The sequence below is a fragment of the Eupeodes corollae genome, chromosome 2 (assembly GCF_945859685.1).
Source record: "Eupeodes corollae chromosome 2, idEupCoro1.1, whole genome shotgun sequence".
NCBI lineage: Eukaryota > Metazoa > Arthropoda > Insecta > Diptera > Syrphidae > Eupeodes > Eupeodes corollae.
In genome coordinates, this window is record NC_079148.1 from 95,458,708 (window position 1) to 95,469,601 (window position 10,894).

Genomic DNA, 10,894 nt, shown 5'->3' on the forward strand with positions numbered 1-10,894 from the left:
TGCTAGAGTAGGTAAAGGATTTGGGTGTCTCCTTTGATTCCAAGTTTACATTTGTTCCACACATCGATGCTATTTTCGCTACAGCCAACTCTATGATTGGTTTCATTAAAAGAAACTCAACTAACTTTTCCCTATACGCTTACATCTCTATGTATATATCTCATTAGTTAGCTCATTACTTGAGTACGCTGATCTCATACGGAATCCTTTCCAACAAACATTTTTGGATCGAATTGAGAAAGTTCAGAATCGTTTTACAAAATATGAGCAACGAAAAATACAAATTCCTAAAGCTTGAGAAAAATTGATTTTCGACTCAAATGTTTTTTTTTTAAATTTAAGATATTAGCTTCAAACTAATTTCAACTTATACAAAAATATTGTTGTTAACATTATAAAACATTATTGGTAATTTTTAGTTGTTTTTTAGAAAAACTTAATTGACAACTTTTTTAACAAAACCTACAAAAACAAACTATGATTTTTGACTCAAGTATTAGCAGAACAAAAAAGGATATTGACTTCAAACTATCCCAGGACATTTTTTTAAATTACTTTTCAAGTCCTTAAATGTTTTGAAAGGGGAAAAAACAATTTTGTTACTAAAAAATTTTGCTACTAAAAAAAAGTTCTTTTAATTTTTTTTATTAAATTATGTTATTTTCCTAAACAATTCTAAAAGAGTAAATCCATTTAAAAATACGTTCAAATCTTGTATCGCACTTTCTCTGCAAAAAGGGGAACAGAAGTCACTATTTCCATTTAATTTCATGGATCGGTTTTGAGTTCTTTACCAATAAGCAAATTTATTTTCTAAAAATCAGGTTTATCTTTCATTATTTCAAAAACTTTTCTACGTAGTTATAAAAATCGTTATCATTTTTTTTCCGGATTTAGATTACTCAATGAAAACTCACAGAAAACTGTCGGAAGAAACCTAAAATTCGGACGGAAATTTTCCACTTTTAAATCAAAACATAAACGAATTTAGCTTAAAACTTAAGACCATCAAAACAAATAAGTGATACAAAACATTTAGATCCTTACCTCCAAAGACCTTTAAAGGGATAAATATACAAAATGTTATTGATTTCCACTGAAAATAGTAGGTTTTTGTCTAATCAAATTAAAAAATATCAGTTGAACTTGTCAGTTTTCTGAGTTTATTTCTCAAGAGTTCAATTGTTGTGTATTTTCTGATCAAATTTCTCAATGCTTTTATTGTTAAGATTTATTCATGGTTTCACCCCAATAGATTTCTCTTTTTGTGCCGACAAACACTGATTTTAAAAATTAAGTGTTAACTGTGAATTACAATGACAAAATTTGTATGTATCCTCGAAAAATGAAACAGTAAATTCAACATATTGTTTTGATCTCCCCCGTGAATCTTGCCAACGATATAAGATTTCAACATAAAGTCAATGGCCGTTCAAAACTCAATATTTCAGCATACTTTAAGTTTAACACTCTGAGTCATTGAACTTTCTCTGATGAGAAGATGTAATATAATCTTGTCCCTTCTCAAGTTACACTTTACCAAATTGAATTTGATTCCAAACTAAACAACATAAACTTTAAACTTTTTTGTTATTACTCAGGTTCTGTTTTTCTTGTCATACTTATAAGGTACCTAGGTACTTCCCATAACACTTATTTTATTCTTTAAAGGTAAACATTTTATATTAACAAAAAAAAGGTACCTCTAACTACTAAAGGTGGGTGAGCAAAGGTGCGAAAAATATACAACACCTTCACCTTCCAGATAATGGAAAACCGATATTGAGTTTTTGACCTCATCGACCAATTAAAAAGGACTAACAGCAATTAACAAATGAGAAGGTGCCAAGACACATAATTTTCGGTCATTGGCTTGTTGGTTAATGTTAGCTCCACAGCGCGAAAGAAGCCCAACAAAAAACACCAAGCACGACACGCAACTGCTTTCGGAACACATGGAAATCACGTCGTATTACATGGTCGAGTTGGCCATTAAAACAAAAACTCAAAGAAAGGAAACAGCGCAAGAAGCAAGAAAACCATAGCAAACCAAAGCAAGATGGGTCCAGAGGTTTCGATTACCGCTCAAGCGAATAAAAACATCTTAAAACTCAAACACCACTGCCGACAAATTGGATGTTTGCTGCATGCATAGGTTAGGTATTCGAAAAGGCCAGCCATAGTCAGGGTATGTTAGATACTTTCAACAGGATCGAAGCTGACATCACAGCTTGCGAGGTGAGTTTTAAGTTACATGTGGCAGAATCCAATGAGGCATGATTCAGAAGAAATATTTTCCAGCAAATGCGACTTTTGCGAAAATTGTATAATGGAATTAAAAAAGAAATACAAAATTGTAACAAAATATACATTTTTGAAATTTCTTTTTTTTTATTAATTTTAAGTTCAGAACTCTCATGGAAGTAGCATGCCTTAAAAATGAATTTGAAATTATTTGTTAAAGAAAGAAACTGGTGCAATGTACAGTAATACTTATAATTTCTTTTAATTTAAATTTTATACAAAAAACGACTGGGATGCATGAACTTGATCATGTTTGCAAAGCATTTGTTTAAAAATATTAAATTTATTTTAAGATTTAAAAATGTGTTTACCATTTTTTTCAAAAATTTAAACGCCATTTGATTTTTCAAAAACACCTTAATTATTCAAAATTTATATTTAAAAATCATCAGAACGGTTTTTTTTTGTATATAGGTACATTTCTAGTATGCAGTTATTTAGAGCCTTACAAATAATGATACCTTATCGAATTTCGAAAAAAAACTTTTAATATTTTTTTAGAAGTCAAAAATTAAAACAATGACATTTTTGATCATTAAATATAATTGAGACGGTATAAGAGCTTCTACTAGAAAAAAAATTATTGTGATCAGTTTATTAGTCCTTGAGAAAACTTAAAATCAAAATAACGGTTCTAAGGCATGTACCCTTTTGTAGTAATACACAAATATTTTCATTGAAAGAAGTCAAACTAAGAAAAATAACTAAGAAAATTAAAAAAAAATTCATCGGTTCGTTTTTGAGAAAGTTAAAATGTTCGATTCGTGGCCAAAAATGTTGTGTTTACTGTTTTATTTAGTCTTAACAGAAATGTACAAAACATCTACCACGGATCGGCTTAGGACCTTAGTTTCAAAATATGTCCAGTCAATCGACCTAATGAATTGGGCTGTAGGAGCCAGGGCAGACAGAGAGACAGCCAGACAGACGGACGGAATCGGGGGACCAATTTTTTCGACTTTTCTACCATTATTGTTATATGCATGCAAAATTTTTAAAGAAAAATCGGTTAAGAATCGGTCAGTTCGATTTTATTGTGGATCAGTTTCCAAAGTTCTTATGTTTAATTAAAAATATTTTTGGTTTAAGTACAAACTTCAAATTTAGGTTTTTTTTTAGTTTAATTTATATCGGGTTATCCATTATGCGGTTTCAAAAGTATGGAACTCGACATCAGTCAAACTTAGTTGTCAAACCAATTTTTTCTTTTTAGTTGAAAGTCTGAAATTTACGATGGATCGCTTAACTGTAGCACAACGCTTTATTGGCAAAATTGTAAAGCAATTTGAACAGACTGGATTGGTTACAGATATTGTAAGGCCTGTGCATCATCGTTTCGCTCGTACCACGTTCTCAAGAGTTAAGACCGTCTAATGGTAGATTATGGCGTATTTTGCATTTGGATCTACACTTACATCCATATAAAGTCCAGCTCACACAAGAAAATAAAGCCAGCTGACCCTTCACAACGTCATAGATACGTCGAAAGGGTGCTTGAACAACAGGCTGTGGACGCCGATTTTTCGAACACAATTTTCTTCAGCGAAGAAGTACATTTATTAATCGGTGGGTATGTTCGCAAACGAAATTGTCGAACTTGGGGTTCTGAAAATACTCAGTTAATTGAAGAGAGGCCATAACATCCACAAAAAGTCACTTTATGGTGCGCCCTTTGGCCGAAGGTGTGATTAGACTTTATTTATTCGAAAATGACGATGGAAAGACTGTCAACGTCAATTCGGAGTGTTATGGTCATATATGTTGTTTTTTCTGCTATTGGAGAATACGAATAGGACTTTGGTTGCGGTAAATTTAACCACAACAAGTTTCACCTCCGTTTTTGCTAACCACCCTTAACAATTCTTAGTGCGGCCTCAAAATTTTGGAAGAAATTAGTAGAAACCTGGACCATCAGCCAGTGACCTGCTGTTCTTGCATTTTGGGAAAGCAAATTTAACAGGTTTAACCAAAGTGTGCGAAAGGATTCTACACCAACGAACTGTGTGACGGTTGGTACACATATTGGCATAAGAATACCTTCAAAGGCATGAAGACGATAGCCATGCCCAACAATGTGTGTAGGAAAGTCACACCAACTTTAATTTAGTATGGCTGAGGGCCCATCATAAAGTATTACCGATAGAAAATTAATCCAAGAATATTTTAATAACTTTCATTTTAATTATAGGCTTGGCTACCGACTTCCTTCAACACGATATAAGTAGTTTTTCCTCAACTGAAATCAAGCGAGTGGAGGTACTCGGTAATGCGAGGAATTAAACACGATTTTCCAGAAGGTCTTGACGGGAATGGGTTCGAAAGTGAAGAGCTGAACTCACTCACTGAGCTACTGGGTGATCGCCTTACCTCTTTTAAAGAGATCACGTGCGATGAAAGATATCTGGCTATTCGGTCGCACACCCAAATCTTATGGATGGAGAAAATTGCGGGACCGAGACTGATCGATCACCACGTATAAGATCCGAGAGGATTGTCTGAGAGCAAGTAGCCGGAAGGGTCAATCTCGCCATAAGGATGGCACTTTTTGGATTGCGCCCAAAGCTAAAAGACTAACGAAAAATTGTGTGAAGGAATTTTTTTAAAGACCTACGTAACTAAATTTTTGAATGATAGTTTTTTTTGTAAGTTTTATTGAGTTGAAGATTTTGTTTTGTTGTGAAGAAGTATTGGGTTAAGAAATTACTACGAAAGCTGTTGCTGAGATCGAAAAGCTAAGTATAGTGTTTTTTTTTGTTTTCTAAGAATATTGCTTTTTTTGTGTCCTTTCCTTTGTCTCTAATTCGTCTTTTTTTTCCATCGAGTTGAAATATTAATTTTCCCGACATTGCGGGACGCTTTTGATTTTTTTTTTTGTCGAAATAATTTTCTCGAGTGACTTCTTTTATCGGTTTTTATCATTATACCCATAATTTTGTTTGCAAAACATTTATCGAGAATTGACCTTCTGTCAATCTCAATAATTTGACTTGTATCTTTCTCTTTTATAAAAGATCCTGGTTTTTAATCCGCGCTTCGGCCAAGGTTTTCTAGGCAATAAAACATAACTTAAATTTCCCATCTGGAAAATAAAACCTTTCTTTTATTTCCTAATTTGATTTGAAGAAGTACGGTCATAGCTAATATTGGATTCGCAAATCCAATTGTGTTTAAATTATATATGTATATAATCAATCGGTCGGGTCGGTCAAGCTGTGAAAAAAACACTTTATTGCAAGAGACATTTCCTGGCCGCGTAATTTCTAGTCGTGGCGATATCATCTGTCTACCAAGATCATGCGATTTGACACTGCTGGATTTTTTTTTTGTGAGGCTATGCGAAAGACCTTGTTTATGCAGATAAATCAGTAACTATTGAAGGCTTTAAAACCAACATTCGTCAAGTTATGACTGAGATACCGCCTAATATGTGACAAAAAGTGGTAGAAAATGACCTTAAAAGAATCGATGCTTGCAACAATTCGCGTGGTGTCAACAATCAAATTTTATTATAAAAGGAAATATCATAAAAAAAATTAAAATGTGATTTATTTACGTTTACTTTTGAAACCGCAAAATGAATAACTATGCATTTTTTATCAACTTGAGGAAAATTCATTTTTTATTGATATTTCAGATGATATTCAATCTACTGTCAATGAAGTGAGTACCAGGATTAATTTAGACCGAAACTCGACTTAAACTTATCCGAAACCAAGACCGTGACGAGACTAAGTTGAGACTGAGGTAAGACCGATTCGATGCGGAGACTTTACTTTAACACGATCGAGACTAGACACAGACAGGAACGAGACGATACCAAAACAAAACCGAAACCAAACCGAAACAAGACTAGAAAACGACTCAAATGGTAAAAAAGAGAGCGGTAGAAATACTGTATTTAAAAATACTGTATGGTCAAAATCCTGTATGATACTATACTATATGGTCATAATACTGTATGGGTAATACTCTGTATTTCAAAATACTGTGCATTTAAAATACTATGTCTCAAATAGCTGTATTTTCAAAATACTGTATAATACTGGAGGTTTTGACAGATCAAATAGTTTGGTGCAGTTGTTGACTATGATAGAAACAATTCATTATATAGTATTTTTGTTTTTATTATTTCAGAGACTATAAATTATCATAGGTACATATGTTATTGTTGAAGGGAGTATATAACAGGGTTGTTCCGGATGTAAAAATGTTGACATCCTCGGATTTTAAAATTTATTAATTAAAAACAATTTTAAGTCCGTATATAAAGGACAATTTTATTGATTATTTTTGTGTTTAATAATTAAATTTAAAAATGGGTAAGTTATATTTAATAAAAAGCAGGATTTCTACCTGCTCAGACTGTAATCTGTTTCTTAGTGGATCGTTTATTAATCCAGCTCCACTAAATAGTTGTTCGCTGGGAACACTGGCTGGTGGAGGTGATAAATACATCAGTGCAACTTTGAAGAGCCTTTTAAAGTCTGTTTGATGGACTTTCCACCAATGAAGTGGATTATTACCCAATTCTAGTCTTTTTTTTATTTCGGTGACATGTTTACTCCCTTCGGAGAAGTGCTTCGGGACTAGCGTTATCAGATTCTCCTTCATCTTCGTCTTCAGTTGATGAATCTAGCATCATTGCCATATCGCTTCTGAAACAAGCCTTGTAACTTAAACCGGACGTTCCTGGTTCCGAATGTAAAGTGTCATACATTTTTTTTTGTGTTGTTTGCATTTGGTGACAACGTAGGAAAACTGGTGCTTAATTAAAATTACATCTTTTATTCTTTCCTCGGTGATGGTTTGAAAAATGTATGCTTATAGAGAGGGTCTTATAGTATAATGAAATCGCATAAAAATCGTTATCTAGCATAGACGAACATTTTGTTGAAAAATGAGTTTTTAGATTTAAGGCTGGCAGTCGAATGGCATCAGTGTCCGATGGTTTTGATAAGTATTCATCAAGTTTTTTCTTAAGCATTTTATTTATAGGAATCCCAGATGATATAAGTGCTTGAGAGCTGCCCATTTCACGAGTAGCTTCTTCAAAAAGTTTGAGTAGTTCAAGGCAGCTCTCAATTATTTTCCACTCTTCTGGCAAAATTATTGTTGTCATTGGCATAAAGACTTAATGCATCTTTTTATCTTGGAAAAACGCTTAAACATGTAGAATGTGCTATTCCAGCGTGTCACACAATCCTGGAGTACTTTAAGATGTGGTTGGTTAAGTCTGTCCTGAATTTTGTCTAGCTTTTTTTTTTGAGCAATAGTTGAATGGTTGAAATGGGTTGAAATTTTCTTTAATTTTTGCTTTATGTCTTTTATATTTTCTTGCGATTGTAAACCATGTCGAATTACAATTTGCATCTTCTCTCTTTTCATCATGTTGGAGCCCTCATCTCGTATAAGACAGTGCACTTTTTCCTTCAAAATATTCCATTCGGTAAGTATTGTGTTAAATTTGTCTGCAATTATGTCACCTGTATGGCGATCCTCAAACGTCTCGCATTTTAATACAATTGATGTTCGTGCGAAGTTTTCTGATACTCCGTTGCTAGTTAAGCTTAGCCAGGAAACACTTGAGCTGGAATCTGTCGAAATAACAGAAGTAAAAGACATGAAGTCATATTTTTCAAGCAATTCTTTGACTTTAGCAGCAACTTTTCAGTACAGTTCACTGCAAATAAAATCGGTAAAAAAGTTTCGTCCTCTAAAATTATATTTGGATGCTAGTTCTTGTATAAGAAGGAGAAATCCAAGTCCGTCTACAAAGTTAAATGGTAAATTCTGAAGCACTATCATTTCTCCAAACAGTTTCTAAATTTTATATGAGTTGCTGCTGCTAATATTCCATATTCCTCTAAAAAAAGTTGTTTCTTTGCTTCTTGTAAAGGTGTTACAGTTTTTTTTTAAGTAAAAAGATGGTTTTAATATCATAGCAAACAATTTTGTACGAAAAAAATAAAGGAACTAACAAGCTTTTTCCGAATTTTATGTTTATAAAAAAATGTCATACCTGCACCTTCTTTCTTTTTTTTTTAAATATTTTCATTGTTGGCGCTCTCAAATAAAAAAACACTTCTGGGTGCTTTGACTTCAAGTGGGTTTTCAACGAAGAAGTCGTGCGTCTTTTTCGTGAGTATGTTTTACGACATATTTTACATTGCAAAAAAATGCGGATGCGGATGTTGGAATTATTGCGAATAATCCGCAATTGCGGATGCGAATGCGAATATTCGCAACATCCCTAGTATATAAGAACATTATGCTAATGAAAAATTATAACGATGTTTTCTTAAGAAAAGTGAAAAATTCTGTATTTAAAAATGCTGTGAATGTGCGCACTTCATTACATTTTCAAAGCGATTTTTATTGTTTAGCCTTATTTACAGCATTTTGAAATACAGAATTTCGAGATACAGTATTTTCATCATGAAGTATATTGTACATACAGTATTTTGAAATACAGTATTTTGAGACATAGTTTTTTAAATACAGTATTTTAATCCATACACTTTTTCGAACCCAACCCGTTACAAGAATGAGAAAAATAAAGACAAAACTGAAGTCAGCTTGCTAACCCAAAAAAATTAAGAACCTATTTTAGTCAGTTACTTATTTTAAAAGTGATTTTGATATTTCCTAACACTATTTCAGTATCTCTCAATTTTAAGTTATTTGCCAGACCCATATGAATTCTAAGTTTTTGACATTAATTTTTAGGGCTCTGACAGATTTAAGTTTGCTTTGATTTCATTTGATTTTTTTAACCGTCACTGGTAAGACAAGTTCAGGCTCAACGCTTTTTGGAAAATGCAATGAATCTAAAAATACACAAATATAAATATTTAGAAAATTCCTAACAACGCTTGATTTTTCTATAACATAAAATGTGTTTAAAAATCTTCAAGCTGAAAGTATACAATCTCATTTCAAACATGACACTTCTCTTGAAGCTGTACAGATATGGGCTGCTTCCTGTAATTAATTTCACCTTCACGCCATGACAAGCCACCCTCAACGAATTGGACGCGTGTACCAATTTTAAACGTGTATCTATCTAATACATTGCCGCTGTACTTTTATTCGAGAGATCCGCGTCGTAGTCGAACACACGCCACACCCCCATTATGTTGTAATGAGAGACAGAGAAGTTGTAATAAATTACACAGGACTTCATTTGCAGTGCACCGTCGTCGTTGCGTCGTTGTGTTCACAAAACAAATGACAAACCGAAAGGAAACTCCTTTTGGTGGGCTCACCCGCTCTCGTCCGCAACCTGGAAATCTATAACCTGGATGATGAACAGAACTGCATTACATCCGGGTGCTTCCTCCACCGACCGACTCAACGCGACCGCCCTCCAACTCATGATCATCATCATTGCAATTGACAATATGTCCTCGAAAAGGGCACGTGCATCCGCTCTGTGCTGTGCGAAATGTTGTTACGCTAAACAAACAGACGTGTGCTGCAAGGATTACGAACAAAAAGTCACAAATGTATCTACGTTTGTTTGTGTGGCATCAATGTCGCTGAACGCTGAAGGATATTCTGCATAACGAATCACGAACGTGTATCACTAATCATTAGAAAATGAACAATAATATCCTTTGTATGTTTTTTGTATTTTTTGTTGTTGTTGAATGTTATGATGTTGGTTTTTATTTTTATGTTTGTTTGTGTTGTAATTTAAGGACGAACAGAAAACTGCAAATGAAAAATTGTTCTTCATTTTCCACAACACTGATTACAGTGATATGACAGTTTGTTCAAGACAAAAATATATTCACATAAACAATTACCTAAGATTTATTATGCTCTGTCTGATGAAGGAAATAAGGACGAAAATATTTTGGTCAAAAAAGGGAAATAGGGCTAAATTAAAAATTGTCAAGGCTTTAAGATTGAAAAGAAATCCCTAACTTCAAAAAGACTATAAAATTACAATTTGTATGCTTTACCAATTTGTTTATCTATAGTGGACCTCAAAACACTAGATAAACAATGTCTATCCTTAGAAAGTGTTTACTTACTCATGATCCATAAGTCACAACTTTCATAGAACGAAACGAGGGACAGGGAAATTATGGTGGAAAATATTATATTGGTTTCACTTTTACGATGGCATAAAATTGTGATGGTCATTTGAGTGGAGTAAGTTGCCTTCAATTTTTATAAGTGCGGGTTGAGAGTTATTAAAATGTTGACGGTTTTACGACCGAAAATAGCCGAAACCAAAACCAAAAACGAAAATAAAAATAAAAACAACCAGAAAAATATTATGGTTTATGTTTTGTATACAAACAAACATTAATAAATTCCACAAACCAAATGCTTATTAGTATCCTTTTTCTATACTTTCATACATGAACATAGAAGAGGAGGGTAGTTCGTCATCATAATATTAATATGCTTTAACTTTCGTGATGTTCAAATTGAATGTTCTTTTGAGAAAATATAAGTTGCGTTCTATGCATAGATATATATGTATGTATGGACCTACCTAACCTATAATATTGATGCAAAACTGAGCTGTTTATGGCACTCATAAAATATTTTATGGATATCTTTTAAAGGATAATAA